Below are 18,579 nucleotides of genomic sequence, written 5' to 3' on the forward strand. Positions count from 1 at the left end.
TTTGTTGTTGTTGTTCTCATATATATTTTGCTACCCCCTCACAGAAGCATAAAGGATTCTCTATGTACTGGCCCCAGAAGAGCCTTTTTTTCCAAGAGAAATAGAACATCTTGAGGCACCCAGGATTTCCGGTCCCTAGAAAAACCCACCCCAGCAGCCTCACAGCACATCAGAGACAGCCAGCCGTGCTTGTGGCCGTGACTCTCAGCCACATGTTGAAGAAGAGCAACAGTAAAGTGCCACACAGAACTGTGGGGACACTCGTAACCTGTCGCCCAGCAAACCACAACGACCTGCCACTATCACTCATCACACCTTCCTCTTACTTGCTGAACTTGTATTAAAGCTCCTAAGAGCCATGGTCTGGGAACAAAAGACTGAGAGATGGGCCAGGTTTAGGAGTTCCCTAGAACTACTTATAGGGGTCACTGCTTCCTTGAGAGGAGTATTGGCTTTTCAGGAGAAACTCAGACAAATGTTCAGAGAGAGGGAAAACAGGAAACACCGAGGGCAGAGGGTGAGGCTTTGTGCCACACAGGCGGTGTCAGTGACACATCTGTAGCCCGATTCCATGTCCAGTAAAGTGAGTCCCTACCGCTGCTGGCCCCCTCTTTGCAGAAACAGTGTCAGGACCCTGGCCATTCTTTTCTTAAGTTTTGTATTTATTTTTGAGAGACAGAAAGCATGAGCACACGTACGTGAGGGGAGGGGGCAGAGAGAGAGGGAGAGAGAGAAACTCAAGCGGGATCCATGTGCTGTCTGCACAGAGCCCAATGGGGGTCTCCAACCCATGAAGCTGAGACCATGACCTGAGCCAAAGTCAGATGCTTAACTGGCGGAACCACCCAGGTGCCCCGACCCTGGCCACGTGGTTAAGGGAAGCAGATAACACTCTTTAGTGATGTTGTTAGCTTGTCACCTAACAGGACACTCTGCAGACCCAAGGTCCCCAAAGCTGGGGTCTGAAAGAGCAAGGGGTCTCCTCACAATCCCGCATCCTGCTCAGCACCAAAGCGGCATTCCAAATCGTGGGCATGCCCACCCTCTGGCTCCACTTCCCACCTCCTCCGGGTGGCCACCTTCACGGGCTCCTTCCTGCCTGTCCAGCCAGAGAGGCCCTCTCCTGCCCCAGTGTGCATCCTCTAGACCTACGTCCTCCTGTGAGGTCACAGTTGAGCCGTATTTGTTCACTAACCGGCCCAGCATCAGCCCCAAGTTTTGGACCAATACATGTTTTTAGAATCCTGTCTTCCTTTCGCCCATACCTATCAGCGCAATTCCACGCTTTCAAAATGCATTTTCAGCTCAAGTCTTTCTTGCTCTTAGTAAATCCCTTCCCACCCCCACCTTGTGAACTTGAATTTGCGTTTACATTCTAGCAAGGTGCAATGTAATCCATTTCACAGACTGAGTTCCACCAAATTTGAACCCTGGGTCAGTTTCCACCATTTGGTGGGATCACACATCCTCATAAAAACCACTGTAGGTTTCAGCAAATCACAGACGGGGTGCCCACTGGGAGGGGCTGGGGATGGAAGGAATGTCACACAGTTTCCATAAATAAGACCATCGGGGAGACTGGGGGGCTCAGTCAGTTGAGCATCTGACTTTGGCTCAGATCATGATCTTGCTTTCGTGGGTTCGAGCCCCGCATTGGGCTCTGTGCTGACAGTTCAGAGCCTGGAGCCTGCTTCGGCTTGTCTCCCTCCCTCTCTGCTCCTCCCCTGCTCAAGCTCTGTCTCTCTCTCTCAAAATAAATAACGATTGGAGAAAAATTAAAAAAAAATATCTTTGGTGTTGTCTTGCCCATGTTTTGGCCCGCTCCCCATTACCATGGTGAATTGAAAGTCTTTGGAAAGGGTGGGCACTGATGTCATGCAGTTTTGTTCCTTTCCTGGAGAAGCATCACATCAGGCACACTGTGGGGTGCTCCCCGCGTCTGCAGCAGAGGGTCACGTTTTGGTTTGTGGGGGGATGAGTGTTTTGTACATCCCACAGATGTGTAAGAAGACTATTGTTAACAGGTGCATTTTCTCCTACATATGTTGAAATCAATGGGCCCCACATCTGTACATGGGGCTCGAGGGCACCAGCCAGGAAGATTCATTGATGAGGGGACCATGCTTGGGTTCTCAGGGAGTTCTGAGGTGGAATCAACCCACAGGGGACCATCTTATTCTACAGGTTAATATTCATCAAATAGAAGCACCCAGCTCTATCTGGACCAAAACTAATGGGTCTTGATTTTTTTTTTTTTTTTTTTTTTTGCATCTTTCTTGGTATGAGAAAAGGCAATTAGTTTCAATCTGGGAAACACCCCAGGGTGACGATTTTAGGTGCCTTCAACCACCAAGCTCACCTTCCTCCCCATTGTTTCCAAAATGGGGCAGGATTAAGCAGAGTGCTCCCCGGTGGCTCAATGCCAGCCCCTGTGTCCTCCCTGTGGGTTGGATACCACCTTTGCACTAACCAGCAGACCTCTCTGGCTTCGCTCCGATAGGTACACGACATCTGTTTTGACATTAGTCAAAACAGGCCTGGAGGTGTGTGGACACGGACCTTCGTGGTGTGGGCACTATGATCCGGGATCATGTGTTACATCCATAGCCACTGCTGTTTCTAGACAGAAAGATGATATTGCCCAGGGCTGGTAAAGCTTCAAAGGCATGATTGGATGTAAATTTCCTCGAAACATCCATATCCTCTGAATGATAGCACCACTAATGTTGCCTTAAAAAAAAAAAAAAAAAAAAAAAAAAAAAAAGACGTTTCGAATGCAATGTTCCGAGATTAAAATATAGTATCTATCTTTCTTCACAGGATAGTTTATCTCAAAAAAAAAAAAATCTCCAGGCTGCATTTTGGGAAGCAGACTCAATAGCAGGCCACAAAATGTATCTCTTAGGAGAAAGACGATGAAAATACAAATAGAAGTTGTCGCCATCAGCACAGAGGAGGAGGGCTTCACAGAAGTGCGGCCGTCACCAGCTTTGAAGTCTGGGCTCCTCCAGGCACCCTGGATGGCTCTCGCACTGCGCGGCTGCACTTGGCAGACAGAACTGCACCCAAACAAACATGCCTTGACTCTCCACTATGCTCACCTCGCGCCAGGCACTTTGCCGAGTGCCTCATTGCCCATACCTAACGCAGAAATGACCGGCAGCGTGAAGCGCGCGGGATCGAGAATAGAAACGGCAACGCTGCCTTAAGTGGAGGCACAAAGCAGCCAGAGACCACTGTGTCTCTGTCTCTGCTGTGTGGTCTGAGATCTTTGTGAGGAATGATGCTTGTAATCTTCAAAGCCTCTATGGCATGCACACCACAACTGTCCCCATTCTGCATGTAAGAAGCTGAAGCGAAACTTGTCTGAGGTCACAGAGTGGCAGACAGAAACAGGGTTGAGATATTGGGCCAGTGCTCTTCTCACTCTGCTAACATGTCTGGCAGACCCGCACAAGTGTATGAGTGCACCCCCAACACACACACACACACACACACACACACACACACACACACACACACGGCAACAATTTGCATCTCCAAGGCCCAGGTCTGGTAACATCTCTCCCCCTGTGGTTTCTTTTTTTTTTTCAACGTTTTTTTTTTTTTTTTTTAAATTTATTTTTGGGACAGAGAGAGACAGAGCATGAACGGGGGAGGGTCAGAGAGAGAGGGAGACACAGAATCGGAAACAGGCTCCAGGCTCCGAGCCATCAGCCCAGAGCCTGACGCGGGGCTCGAACTCACGGACCGCAAGATCGTGACCTGGCTGAAGTCGGACGCTTAACCGACTGCGCCACCCAGGCGCCCCTCCCCCTGTGGTTTCTAATCAATCCCTGAATCTTCTTTTAAACAGTGTTGCCAAAGCCAGTGGGGACCACCTGACACTGCTCTAAAAATCTGATGAAAAAATTAAGGATCCTTTCCCCCCAAAATGCACACACCAGCTGGCTTGGAATCCCATATCCAGGACTACACGGACCCCGTAATGCTGAGCTGTGAGGCCCCAGCTAAGAACTTCTACCCTAAAGGACGCCCTTGTCCGACCTCTCTGGTAAAGGTGTGAAGCCTTTATTGGTTTGATTTAGCTTGCCTTGTGCCAGTTCATCTTAAATGACCCCGAGATCCACCATGGCGAAATTCTATTGATTGCTATGAGATTTGTTCTGTTTTCATCCTGATTCATATTCAAAACTGAATTAAGTTCTGTGGAAAAACACCCATCAAATGCTTCTCAAGGAGTAGAAAGCCATTACTATGGCCCTGAGATTCCACCCTACTATTTTTCTCGACTCCCCCCACCCCAGCCCACTCAGCTGGAGAAGGGAACATTAACTAATTGGATAATCAGCATGCAAATGAAGGAGACCAGGATTCAAGCAGCCAGCAGGGCTGAGTCTGCACTGGACCCAGGCCTGGGGCAGGACTCCGGTGACCTCACAACTCCCAGAATCTGAGGGAGCAGGGAGATCACTCCACCTCTCCACCTATGGCTTAAATTGCCAACTTGAGAAATTGCACTCCTGGGTGTGTTACATCCAGATGAGACGTCTGATGTGCTCACAAGCCCTGAAGGTGAACGCACGCCCCATGTTGTGTGCCTTCCAGAGAGAATAAAGGTGATGACTGCCCGTGGTGGCAGGAGGAAGTGGGTGCAAGCCTAACTCACCCCTGATGCACCACCAACCACTCTGGGAGCAAATTCCTGCTTGGCTTCTGTTCAGGAGCTTAGCTGCTCTCTCCCTTTTTTTAATCTCTATTTTTTCATCTTTTAATTTATCATCACTGTGTGATCGCTGCCTTGCTGCTAAATTTGTAGTGAGGTGCTGCAAACTTGTGCCCTGTGTCTGAATGGCTTTGTCCTGGCACCCCCCACCGCCCCCACCCCCTGCCCCCCGCACGCCCCGAGCCCAGAGAGGAGCCTGGCTGTGCATCCCCGAGAGGTCCCGCAGCAGCTCACGTTCTCTCCCCTGAACAGACACAGTGCATTCACCGTCTGAGGATCTGCCTTCCCTATTCTCAAATAAGAAATGAACAGTGTTTGAAATTCAGCTTTGAATCTCTCTGGTTCGAGTCAGCTGAGCCACTTCAAAAGGCTGTGAGTGCAAAGGAGGTGTGCGATTGGGGGGAAGCTTTGCAACGTTTCAGACCTTGAACTGAAACACTTCTCCAGCAGGCCTCATTAGCTCCCCTCTCCCCACGCCACCGGCCAAGGCACCCCTTAGCCACGGGGGAGCAGGGAACAGGAGGACTGGGGGAAGGTCCCCTGTCCCTAAAGCACCACCCCTCTAAGATTCCTAATGAGGACACCCTTGGGGCTCAGGCTGAGGCTGTGAGAAGGAGCCTGGCTTCCTAAAGGGGGAGCATGTGCTGGTGAGGCGCCATGGTGTGAAAGTCCCCGGAGACAGGCACCTCCCTGGGAAGGCAGGGCATCGTCCATGTCCCAGGTGTAGAAGGGGCATCAGGGCACAGCCAGAGGGGCCTGTGCCTCCCTAGCCTACGGTCTCCCTCTGTCCTCTGCCACCAGTAGGCCACAAGCTGTGCCTCTACACCCACCCAGCCTCAACCCTGCAGAGGGACAGAGGAATGTGACCCAAGTCTGAAACGTTACATGAAGAGACGAAACATGCTAAACTAAATTCAGTAAGTCCTTGGTGTGTGAGCCTAATTTGTTCCAGAAACACACTTGGAATCCACAGCACTCATAGATCAAGGTGAATTTCAAGAACCATGGGCTCAGTTGTGATCATGGAACGTTCATTGCCACCTACGACTCGTATGGCAAGACATCGCTCGTTTATCAAGCTAAAATTTATGACAAGTGTTTGCTCGTCTTGCAGAAGACTCACAGCACAAGTCACTTGCAATCCAAGGTTTTACCGGAAGTAAATTATTTCTTCAGACCGAGCTCACTGGGCTGGGCTGAAGGTTCCCCCCACTTGCTACATGGCAAATGGGGGACCCCCGAGGACACTGGAGCAGCCGCTTGCAAAAACAGAGCAACCACATGGTGTGTGCACATCTGAGTGAGGTGTGAGACAGTCTGAGACCCAACGCCCACACACCGGCCAGGAGCAGGGCCAGCGGGGACCCCCTCACCGGGAGGGCACAGGCTGGTGGGCATCTGTCCCGGCACGCATGGCTACGCTCGTGTCCCTGGTAACAGTGGAGACAGGGGGCACGGGAGGGGTTGTAGGGTACTTCTCCCCTCTGCCTACTGGGACTTGAGCTTTCTTGGTGCACAATGCACTCTCCCAACTGGAATAGAAAAAGGGAAGAAAGAAACTCATTGAAATCTACATGTGTAGGAGGAATATGTTCATTTGGCTTTTAGGTTATAGTTAAATTGTAGTAACTTGTAGTAATGTGTGTCTCCCCAGAGTTCCTAGATTGGAGCCCTAATCCCAAATGTCACTGTGTTTGAAGGTAGAGCCTTCAAGGAGGTAATCAAGGTTAGATGAGGTCATGAGGGTGGGGTTCTAATCCAACAAGACCCTGCCAAGAGCACAAGCACCAAGCACAGAGCATGGGCTCTGGGAGGACACCGGGAGCTGATGGGAAGCCACAAGCCAGGAAGGGACTTTCACAGAGACCTACTCTGCAGGCACCTTGACCTTGGACTTCCAGCCTCCAAAACCTTGAGATACAGATTCCCTTTGTCTGAGTGTCCCGTCTGTGGTATTTGGTTCTGGCATTCAGAACCGAGACAACGGGCTTTCCTGAAACTTTCTTCTACTCTGTTCTCAAATGAGTTAGAAGCTTCCTTTGGTGCTTGGTATTCGCCATCACCCTGAAGGAGCACCCCACCTCAAGGTGGAGCCCCCAAATACATTTGTTAGTTTTGCGGCAGAAATGCCACCTGCTCTAGATGGAAGAGAGGCAGGGGACAGAACAGGAAGACAGAATGGTGGACCCAAAGGATGGGGGTTTGGCATTTTGACTGCAAATGAACAATCGATGAGCTTGCTAAGTACATGCACGTAACAGCCAATCAGCACCAAACCTTTCTGGAAGAAATGTCTACACCCTTCTGCAGAGTGGAGGGGCTGAATGGGGACCAAGGTTAGGGACTTCCTGCACGAGTAGGCTATAAGTCATGGAAAGAAAGCTAGATTTATACACACACGCACACACACACACACACACACACATATATGTACATATATTTGGATATATATATGTTATACATATATATATATATATAGACACACACACACACACACACACACATATATATATATATATATATATATATATATATATATATACTTATATATGTATATATATATAATATTATATGTATATGTATTTATTATATATATTATATATAATATTATATTTATATATTTATTATATATATAATATACATTAATAAGAGACCTTAAAACCCCAAAACAACAATTTCATCTTTTGTATCTGAGCAACCAGGAAGCTGAGTGTGCATGCGGGTGCCCACGTGTGTACGTGCACACGCACACACGCGCGCGCACACACACACCCACACACCCACACACTATCTAACTTGTTATTGTGAAACAACAAGCCCCACCAGGGCTCCAGGTGGAGGAGGAGGGGTTGCTCGGTCACATTTGTAAGGAAGCAGCTGTCGTTTTCACCGGGCTGTGGTTTCCCCAGACTGTGGGCACTGTGCCCACCCACCCCAGTCTCCAGCTCAGTGCCAACAAGGAGACTGCAGGGCGCGTTCCGATTTCCAACCTGCAAAGGCCAACACCAGTGAGGGAGAGGAGGAGAAGTGGGGTCAGACCCCGAGGGAGAAGAAAACTAGGCATCTGGGAGGTAAATGGATCAGGATAAGCTTCACCTCTGAGAACTTTACACCAAGAGCAGTTACTGGGAATAAGAGAAAAGAGCTTCCCAGAGAATTCCAGCAGGGCCAGAAGCAGCCATGTGCTAAAGTAAGTTTGTCCTCAGGGGTCACCGGGCCTGGCTGCTGGGGAGATGGGGAGGGATGCGCGGGGAGCTCAAATGGAAAGAGAGGGCGCTTTCTGTCTTCTCACTATCTTTACTTAGTTTGCAAAGAATGTATCGATACCACACTTTTCACAGCACAGGTTTGAAGGAGTCAATGTTACTGCTGCATCACACAGCCATGGTTGGGGTCCTGTCTCCTCTGCTTCTGTTCAACTCAGGGCAAGCATCTGGGCCTCTGTGAGCCTGAGTCTCAGCTGTCAAACAGGCACAATAATGACACATCACTGGCCTCCTAGGGCTGCTTTGAAGATGAAAGGGACAGTGCCCATTATGGCCACTATAGCACATGGCCTCATAGGCTGGGAGTGCTAATCGGGTGTTAGCCCTTGGTACTGACACCCTTTGCATGGATTTCCTTGCCTCTTATGTTAGCTTTGGCTTCAAGTTTGCTAAACGGTGTCTCTTTGCTCTGGGGAAGTGTTTGGTCTGAAGCCCAGGCAACGAACGAAGAGCCCTCTGTCACCTAGGCTGTCAGGGGACATGTCACTGCCTCTCAGAGCCGAATCCTGCCAGCCCTGCCATGCACTTCTCCAGGGTCCCCGGCACACGGGCCTCCCACGAGGCCAGCTGTCGTCACACACTGTAGAACATTCACTCAGCTCTCAGAAAGGCCTCCTGAGTGGGCTTCTCGGCAAGGGCTCCACTCTGTAAATTCCGGAGCAGATGGAGAGAGCCCTCGTCCTTCAGCCAAGGGTTGGAGGCCATGGAGGCAAACTCATCTGATGGTGTGACTCAGAGACTCGCTCATCCACAAGCACTCTGGGTGCAGAAGCAGTCTCTTGGCTGCTTCCAGCCCTGGGCCCATCTGCTACTCCCTGGCCAGGTTCCCGACCGTGAGGGTGGAGGTGCCAAGCCAAGGGCAGCAAGCGTCCCCAGCCAACCCAAAGCCCTCTTCCCCCTAACTTTCTCTGTGGTGACCACAATGCGGTAAGCAGGTGCACCTCTCCTTATGCCTCATCACACGTCTGGACTTCCAGGAGAACCTCTCTTGCAAGGAAGAAAGATCAAGGGCTGGGTCTAGTGGTCACCAAGAGAGCATCCGAGCACCTACAGCTGTAAAATACTGAGCTTGATTCCACTAAGTTGTCTGTACCTTTGCCAGATGTGAATGGACTGTTGCCTGGACAATCGTTTCCTTTGTAAGAAGGGGAGAGCCTTCTGGAATCCTGGAATTCAATCTCTACAAGGAGCCTCAGACCTGGAGAAGGTCCAGTCTCTAAGTTGGCAAAAGACATCATTCGGGACCCCGGGCAGTCACAGGGTTTCCTGCAGCAACACTGTTTTACATTTTCCATCTGGCCGCCCAGCAAGTAAAGGGATGAAGGGGAAAATTCTGGAGAAGACATCTGAGGCACATTCTCTCTCTCTCTCTCTCTCTCTCTCTCTCTCTCTCTCTCTCTCTCTCTTTCTCTGACAGATATATATATCCGTATTTTCTCTCTCTGTCTCTCTCACTTCCCACCATGTGCCCATGTGACAGGCAAGTGCCTCACGCTCCTGCTGAAGTTGAATGGGAGCACGTGTCTAGAGGGCAGGAAGCATAACTCAGCATTAGCTCCAGGAAGGATTGCATTTTATAAAAATTCCACCTTCCTTGTCTTTCACCAGCTTCTTAGAATGTGCAGGAGAGAGAGGAATCTCCCAGAAGTTTCCAGGGCACAAAGCTATGAGGAGCACATTCACTATGAATTTGTTAATTACATCAGAGATCAAGGCCAGCGAGACAAACTGCATCAGGGTTAGAATACTCCCGACAGCATCCCCTAGGCTCTGCTGTTTGCTCAACTAGACACAGACGTGGGCTGAATGGTCTGGCCTGACCTTGCTGACTCACCTAGCCCTCTGCTGACACCATCCATCTGTGCTGCTCTGTTGGGAAAAAAGGCTCTCGAACCAGCAGTGGAAAGTTTCTGTGGGTGGTTATGTTTCCACCGGGCATCCAGAGGTGCTGGTGGGAGACATCCAAGAGCAAAGAGAAGACTTTGTGAGTTCAAGCTGTGGTGATTTGGAGTGACCCAGGATCATTGCACCCCAATCACTCAGTGTCATTTCCTTCCTTCTGGTTAACCTTACCTGGCTCTGATGTGTTTATAGGATGCTCTTTGTTGAGTGTCTGTGGTCTGGTAAGGGAAAGAGGGGACACGGTGTCCCCACAGACAGATGTATGCTTGAACTAGGAGCCTTTTTCTGGCAAAGGTAAACCTCTCCCTGAACAAGGAGATTCGTGAAAGAAAAAAAGGGGGGAGCCAGGATCACTGAGGTTCTAGACCATGCCCCTCCCTGCAAAGGGTGAGCACTGTAAGTCCTTTCTAAGTCCTACCTTGGGGAGGCCTCACCTGCCAGTGGCTCTCCTGTTGTTACCTTTGAAAACTGCATAAGAAGCAAAGGCCTTTGGCCAGGCACTCAGAAGAAGGCCTTTTTAAGACAGCGATCTGGACTTAGGGCTTTTGATCTTACAGCACAGACTTGCCTACTCATTCTGGAAAGCTCATCAAATTTTTCAAGGCATACTGGGCCATACTAGAAATTCCTCTGTAGCCAGCACAAGCCATGGAACACATTTTATAAATCTATGAATGACCTTACAATGTCTTCCCTTGGAAAGAAGTCGAAAGGATCACTGAAATAAGCGTCCAGGCTTTGTACTGGCCTTGATTTGAAGTAAGACCACTGGGGATTCCACCAAATGAAGCTTCTCTGACTGTTCACAAGCAAGACTTGCTTCTAGATTTAATTTCCAAAGGAAGGAAATGCATCCTGAAGACACACTTGTTAGTGGAGAACATAAGATTATATAGGTGGTGGTCTTGAAACCGTATTCTTCATCCCCTGCCTCCAATGACATGCAAATCTAAATTCAGGTGGATAATAGAGCAAAATGGAAGGGGGATGTCATATAAGCCTAGGAATAAAATACAAAGAAATATTAAAAACTAATACTAATTATTGGGGAGGGCAAGCCTTGCTAAATTAAGTCATAAAGTACAGAAACAAGGAAGGAAAGAAAGACGTGTTTGGTTACATGAGATTCTTAAATTTCTCTATACTATACACATAGTTTGATGGCAAAAGATGTGGAAATAAACTGAAACATACACAACAGAAAAATAATTGGTGTCTGAGATAGAAAATTTTCTATAACTCTAAGAAAAATCCATTCAACACAATAGAAAAAAATAGTCTAGGAATGATTCTTCATAAAACCAATCTAACTTGGACTGAAAACTTCAGCTTAAGACCAGGCAAGGTGGCCTCCTGTACCCTCTACCAAGCCCAACTAAGCCAATGGGGAGTGATATTGAGAAGCCACCCTATTGTGGAAAATGCCTCGGTGACAGGGAGAGTGCAGCACTTTAATTGGAAAGCCTCCGTCCCATGAGGGACACCCCAGGAAACACATACAACTGCTTCGATAATCCTCCAACATCCAGAGTATGTGTCACATGCCGTGTAGACCTCAAGGAACGCAGTTATTTCTACCTTGATGTGACTCACTTGGGTTTAAAGACATCATCAGAGAAAATCCTGAAGTCTCTGACACTGATGGGCAGTTGAAATGAAAGCGTCAATGGAGCGCCTGGGTGGCTCATTCGGTTAAGCGGCCGACTTCGCTCAGGTCATGATCTCGCGATCCATGAGTTCAAGCCCCGCGTCGGGCTCTGTGCTGACAGCTCAGAGCCTGGAGCCTATTTCAGATTCTGTGTCTCCCTCTCTCTGACCCTCCCCCATTCGCGCTCTGTCTGTCTCTGTCTCAAAAATAAATAAACATTAAAAAAAATTAAAAAAAAAAAGCGTCAAGAACGACTTCTCCTGCCTGGCCCCCGTGCCTCCAGAAACACAAAGGGAGGCTCAGCACAGCAAGACCGAATGACTGGATGTTCTCGTTCCGTGAACTGTGGGGAAGAGAAAGTGCTGCTTGACTCTGAGAGACACATTCACCTCAACCCGTTCTCTACTTAGTCTCTTCTCTGTCAAGGCATTATCCATTTTGCATGATGGAACTGTCATCAACAGATTCAATAGAACCTATTTTGTGGTCTCCATATCTATTTTTCAGGGACACAAAACCATTCAGGATAGACTTTTGATGCCTTGGGCACTATTTCACACCTGGCTCGTTCCCCACTCCTACCACCCATCCACTATTTCCATCTTTTAGATTCCTGAATGGCAAATCCAAAGCCCCTGCAATACCCAAATCCAGCTGGAAATGAAAAATTAACACTGTTTTCAAAATTTCGAATGGTTTTTGTGTGCCATGTGCTTAAGGCTTGCAGCTATAAAGCTTGGGAAAGAAATAACTTGGATACAACAATGTCTATAGTGTATTCTGACTCTAAAATGTTAGGATCTATCCAACAATAGAAATTGGCTGAATAAAGTATGTTACAACCATAAGATGGAATGCTATCTGGCCATTTAATGTGATGCGGGAGAACATGAAATGACAATAGGAAAATGCTCATGATATAGCAAGAGGGAAAGCAGATTATAACAGCCTATGTACTGCATAATAACAGTTTTGTTAAAAATGCAAATAACAACCATGAGTGTGTGAACACACCCCTATGCCCATGACAAAAAAGCCTGGAAGGATTGACATTAAAAACTCACTGTGGCTACTTGTTAGTAGTGGGAACACGGGTATGTTTTATTTTTCCCATAGTGCTTCTGTGTGGCTGAAACCTTACTAGTAAACAAATACTGTTTTTCTAATCAGAAAAAAAAATAAGCATTTAAAATATAAAATTGCCAAGATGCATAATAAAAAAATAATTTCATTTCTTTGGAGAAACTGGCCATTATAGCTCAGCTTTTTACTGTGGTAAAATACACAAAACATAAAGTTTATCTTTTTAACCACTTGAGGGTGTACAACACAGTGGCAGTGAAGTACTTCCACACCCTTGTGCAGCCACCACCACCATGTAGCTCCAGAACATTTTCATCACTCCAAGAGGAAATCCCGTACACATTGAGTTCCCACCCCACTATACACCTGTCCCCTAAAATCTACAAATCTGCTTTCTGTATATGGATTTGCTTATTCTGTATGTTTAATGTAAGTGGAATAACACAATATGTGGCCTCTGTGTCTTTGCTCACTTAACACAAAGTTTTCAAGATTCATCTGTGTTATAGCATGTATCTGTACGCCATCCCCTTTTATACCAGAATGCTATTCCGTTGTATGGCTATACTACACTTTCTTTATCTGTTCATCCCTTGATGGGCATTTGAGTTGTTTCCGCCTTTTTGCTACTGTATTAAGTACTGCAACACACATTCGCATAAAAGTTTTTGGTTGAACACCTGTTTTCGATTATTTTGAATATATACCTAGGAGTGGAAATGCTGGGTCATGTGGCAGTTCTAGGTTTAACCTACTGAGGATCATCCAAAGTGTCCTACAGAGTGGCTCCATCACTTGAAATTCTGATCAGCAATGCACAGTGTTCTAATTTCTCCACATTCTCACAAACACTTATTTCCTATGGATTATGATTATGATTCTACATATCCTAGTGGGTGTGAAGTGGCATTATCTCATTGTGGTTTTATCTGCATTCCTCAAATGACTGTTCATGTTGATATCCCATGCATTAATTGGGCTTTTAGTCTTTTTGTTGTTGAATTGTAAGTGTTCTTTATATATACTGGATACTAGACCCTTTTCAGATATGTCATTTGTAAATTCTTCCTCATTCTGTGAGTTCTTTTATTCATTCTGAATAGTGTCCTTTGATGCAGGAAAGAGATTTGAGATGTACAAGTATAAGTCCTCCAACTTTGTTCTTCTATTTCAAGATAGAGTTGACTATTCTATGTGCCTTGAATTTTCTTACAAATGTATGTCCAGCTTTACTACTTTTACAAAAAGCCATTGAGATTTTGATACCTATTAAAAGGAATCCATAGATTGTTTGGGGGAGTCCTACAATCTCAACACTATTGTCTTCTATCACATGAACACAGGGTGTCTTTATATTCAGATGCCTGCATTTTTTCAGCAATATTTTGTAGTTTTCATTGTACAAGACTTGTACCTCCTCAAATTATTCCTAAGTACCTAATTATTTTTGATACTGTTGTAAATGGAATTGATTTCTTAATTTCTGTTTCAGACAGTTCATTACAGAAATACAACTGATTATATCCTCTATAAATAGAGACAACTTTCCTTTTTCCTTTCCAATGTTGGTGTCTGTTTATTTCTTTTTCTTGCCTAATTGCTCTGGCTAGGACTTCGCGTACAATGCTGAAAAGATGGTGAAAGTGTGAATTCTTGTTTCATTCAGGTGTGGTATTAGCTGTGGATTTTACATAAATGTTGTTCATTACATCGGGGAAGTTCCCTTTATTCCTTGTTTAGTTTAGTTTTTGTTTGTTTTTACCTTGAAAGGGCACTAGATTTTACCAGATGCTTGTTTTTTTTTAATCTGCATTTATTGAAATGATTATGTGATTTCTTTTCTTTCTTCATTCTATCAATGTGAGGTATTACACTGATTGGTTTTGGTATGTTGAACTACTCTTGCATTCTTGGAGTGAATCTCACTTGCTCATGGTACATATTGCTACTATTGCTACTTGCTTTGGTTTGCTAATGTATTGTTGAGGATTTTTGTGTTTTATTCATGGGCACATTAGTTATTATTATTTTTTTTTATGTCTTTCACTGACTTTGGTATCAGGGTAATGCTGGCCCTATAGAATAAGTTAGGAAGTCTTCCTTTCTCTTCCATGTTTTGGAAGAGGTTGAGAAAGATTGGTACTGATTGCTTAGAGGTCTGTTAGAGTTCATTGGTAGTCACGTGGTCCTGGGCATTTTTTGTGTGCTTGTTTGTTTGTAGGTTTTTGGTTAATGATTCAACTAGTTCAGCTTTTAAAAGAACCGTATTAAAACATAAATTGAAGATTTTCCTTCAAATGACCAATTCAGTCACTTTTAACTTTGGCCCTGATGTGAAGCCCATGTGATTTTGCAATTTGGATGAAGAACTTCTTCTTTTAACCAAAGAAATTGCTTCCAAGTTTATGCATATTCCCATTGGCAACTAGTTCATAAAATCTTGGAAATGTAGGTTTCCTCTGACTTTTCATTGCACATTCAAGCCCTCTTGTATCTGTGGACCCGTTTTAGGGTTAACGGCTTACTTACGACAAAAGAGACAAATAAAATATGAATAGCTTATAATGTCAAAGTATGGAAGGTAAGTGACTAAAAATATAATTCCAACTTTTAGACGTTAGCAGCTATCAGAAGGCCAAAGTCACACTGTAAACATCACTCCATTCATTCATTACGGAATATAGTATTTATTCTATGGAATACCATGAGTGCTCCACTTAAATGCCTGTGCTGTTCATAACCCCATGTGAAGATTATATGTCCCTGGTCTCTGGGGTCCTTTCCACCCATCAGGTTTCTTACCCATAAGAGCGCTCTTCATGGGGATGATCTATTAAAATGCCTTTCGGCTTTGCTCACGTTTATTGTTGCTGTTGTTTTGTCATTGCAATTGTTTGGTTGCAGTGATTTTTACCCGTCCATCCCATGTACTTCCTGACTTCAGAAAATTCTTTCTGAGTCGAATTGTTGGGTTCACACTTTTTTTAGTCCAAATATAACAATTCTGAAAATATATCTTATACCTGTGGCTACCATGAAATTTATGGGAAATTCAGTTTCATTACAGAAGCCGGACTTCCTACGAAACGAACCATTCACCTAGACACCTAGACAGTTGCTCAGAGAGAAGATATACTTTGCAAAAAAAACAAAATGCAACTGAAGACACAATTCCCAAATAGGCAAATGAGCTAGTTCATGTGGAGACTCATGGGTGAAAGAAGTGAGCTCCCAAAAGTCTGCTTCCTAGACGTGGGGGTCACGGCCAAACCAAACTTTCCCACACTCCGTGTATTTATCTGTAAGATGGATATGACACTAGTTCCTATCATGTTGGGTTGTTGCGAGGATTGAGTGAGAGAAACCAGCTAAATCCGTTAGCACTATCTGTGGCAGTTAGTGAATAGCCAATACACGCTAACTGGTTAGAAGTAGCATCAGAACAAACAGAATCAAGAACATTAATGTTCTGCATTTTTCTGCGTATCAGATCCTCCGCAAATGTAAGCCAGTTACCTCTAGTGCCTTCGTGCTGAGCTTCTCGGGCAACGTACTCACTTTCATTCATTCATTCATTCATTCATTCATTCATTCATTCAACAAATGTCCAGAAAATAAATATCTGTTGGTGCTAGCCCAAGTACTGATGACGGAATAGAACCAGGTCTCTGACCTAATTGTTTGCAGCAGGGGTCAGCAAACTTATTCTCCTACTGGCCAGAGAGTAAATATTTCAGGATTTTTGAGCCATACACCTCTGATGGAAGAGGCATTCATTTCAGCCTTCATACTGCAAGAGCAGCCATGTGTCAAAATGAATGGGCATGGCCGTGTGCCAATACAACTTTGTTTACAAAAACAGGCAGTGAGCAGCATTTGGCTTGAAGTGGACGATTTAGAGATTTTCAGTATAGAGTGTATCAAAGGGAATCGTTAAATAAATACAGTCAAGTATGAGAAATACTCCGATGGTCTCAAAGAAGGTCAAGGAAGTCTTCCCAGAAGAAGCAATACTTAATCGAGTACCAAATAGATGCACAGAAGACAGTCAGTCAAGGAGGGAGAGAACAGCATTGTAGGCAGATGCATGGTGTGCGCAGGGCTGTGAGAAGAAAGAGAAGTCAAGAGACCAAGATGCAGAAACAGAGACGGTTGGACAGGGTTGATATCAGAGGAGCACCTCAAACTGAACAGGGCTTGAGTGCTGGGGCCTTTGGGATGAAGCTATAGAGGGGTGAGGACCGGGTTGTGAAGGCTTCTGGCACTGGGACTTGTCACCCCTCACCACCTGGCACACATCTCTGATGAGAGCCGCATAGGGCTGGCATCTCTCCATCTGCAGCCATTCCCGGGGCCAGGCACCTTCCTGACAGACCCCAGTAAACAACTGTGTATAATACCCCAACTTCTGAGTATCCCGAACATGCCAGTGAAATCTCAAAATAGATCAATTAAAAGAAGGGCTAAACATTCAAGGAAGTTGACTTCGTTTTCAACAGAAGAAAGCTTTTTGACAGTGAGATAATTGTATGCCATAATCTTTCAGTTTTTCAGGATCATGGACTAAAAAAAAGTTACTTCATGCTCATTCAGGATAAGAAAATAGATTTGCAAGGTGAGCATCCTCTACGTTCAGATGCACAATTTCCATGTTCATTATTGGCCAACACAACAGTCCGTTCCCAAGGAAGAGTAATAGTTTGCTTTACTTGACATTTTGAGCTACCACATCTGAGGGCCAGGTCCCAGGGGACGCACATTGCCCCGTCACTTGGAAACAAACCAGTCTGTCCCCTCAGTCAGTCGGTCACCCCGTGAGGCATCACAGCACTGAGGTGGGCTCACACTACAGTGCCCTTCATCCTTTCCAATGGCTCTGGAAAGTGAGGACGTGGGTGTAGGAACATGAAGAAGACAGAGAATTCAAGAGCAGATAGTCACACTTGGCTTGAAAATAGTCCAGTGGTGGCCGGCCCTGTCTCATAATAAGTAAACACTCAGGAAAACCAGCATAGACCTCTGCATATAGACCCATATGAGGGGAACCGCAGAAAAATTCTAGCACAGAAAGCTGGCTTTTCTCCCAAACATCAAAATCTGAACATGTTCTCAAATATATACAGTAACTTATTCTCCTCTTTATTCTACTATTACCTTACATTTTAGCCTGAATTTAATTCTGAGCTCAAGATAGCTTATGAACACATACATGCTCATAAACAAATGTTCGAAGGAGAAGGCACAGCAGAGATGGTTTGAGCTGTTAAAATTCTACATATAAAGAGCGATTAGTGCATCGAACCTACCCTAACATTTCATTCTCTTAATGGAATTCAGGCTGAATTTTGATAGCAAGAAGTAAGAGATTTTATTTTCATGAAAGCCCATTTCTGTTGCATGACACAATACATGGCTAAATAAACACAGCATCACCAGGAAATAAATCCCAATTTGAAGTCTGAAAGGGCACTCTCATTTCTTGAATATCCTGAATGTCAACTTTTTGATGGGAAAAAAATACATAACAGTGACTGTACACATAGGTCTGTACTGGGTATCTTGGCCGTGTGTCCCGAGTTTCATTTGTTGAATCTCTATGTTTTCTGTTCCAGAGCGTCTCGTGGCATTTATTATGTTCTCCTAAAACCGCAACTCATGAAGGCGTTGGAAAGGTCACTGTTTCCTGGTTATGTTTTTTAAAAGAGTTTAAGTTAATATATATGTCCTCCAATAAAAGATGAGGTTTCATGTGCATTTGTTTCTGAAATTGAGGCATATCTGCTCCTGTTCTCCGGGAGCCATTGTTCAGTTTCCGAGTGTTTCCTGAAGTTTCCCTACAGCAGGGTGCTCCCCTGCACATCTGTAATAACGACAACTTTGTTCCCACCTTTGTCTGTGGACAGGGACACAGCAGCGAGGCTGAGACAGCACAGGGCTCTCAGGAGACTCTCTTC

This window comes from Panthera onca, assembly GCF_046562875.1.
Source record: "Panthera onca isolate mPanOnc1 chromosome Y unlocalized genomic scaffold, mPanOnc1 haplotype 2 h2.ChrY_unloc_6, whole genome shotgun sequence".
Classification (NCBI taxonomy): Eukaryota; Metazoa; Chordata; class Mammalia; order Carnivora; family Felidae; genus Panthera; species Panthera onca.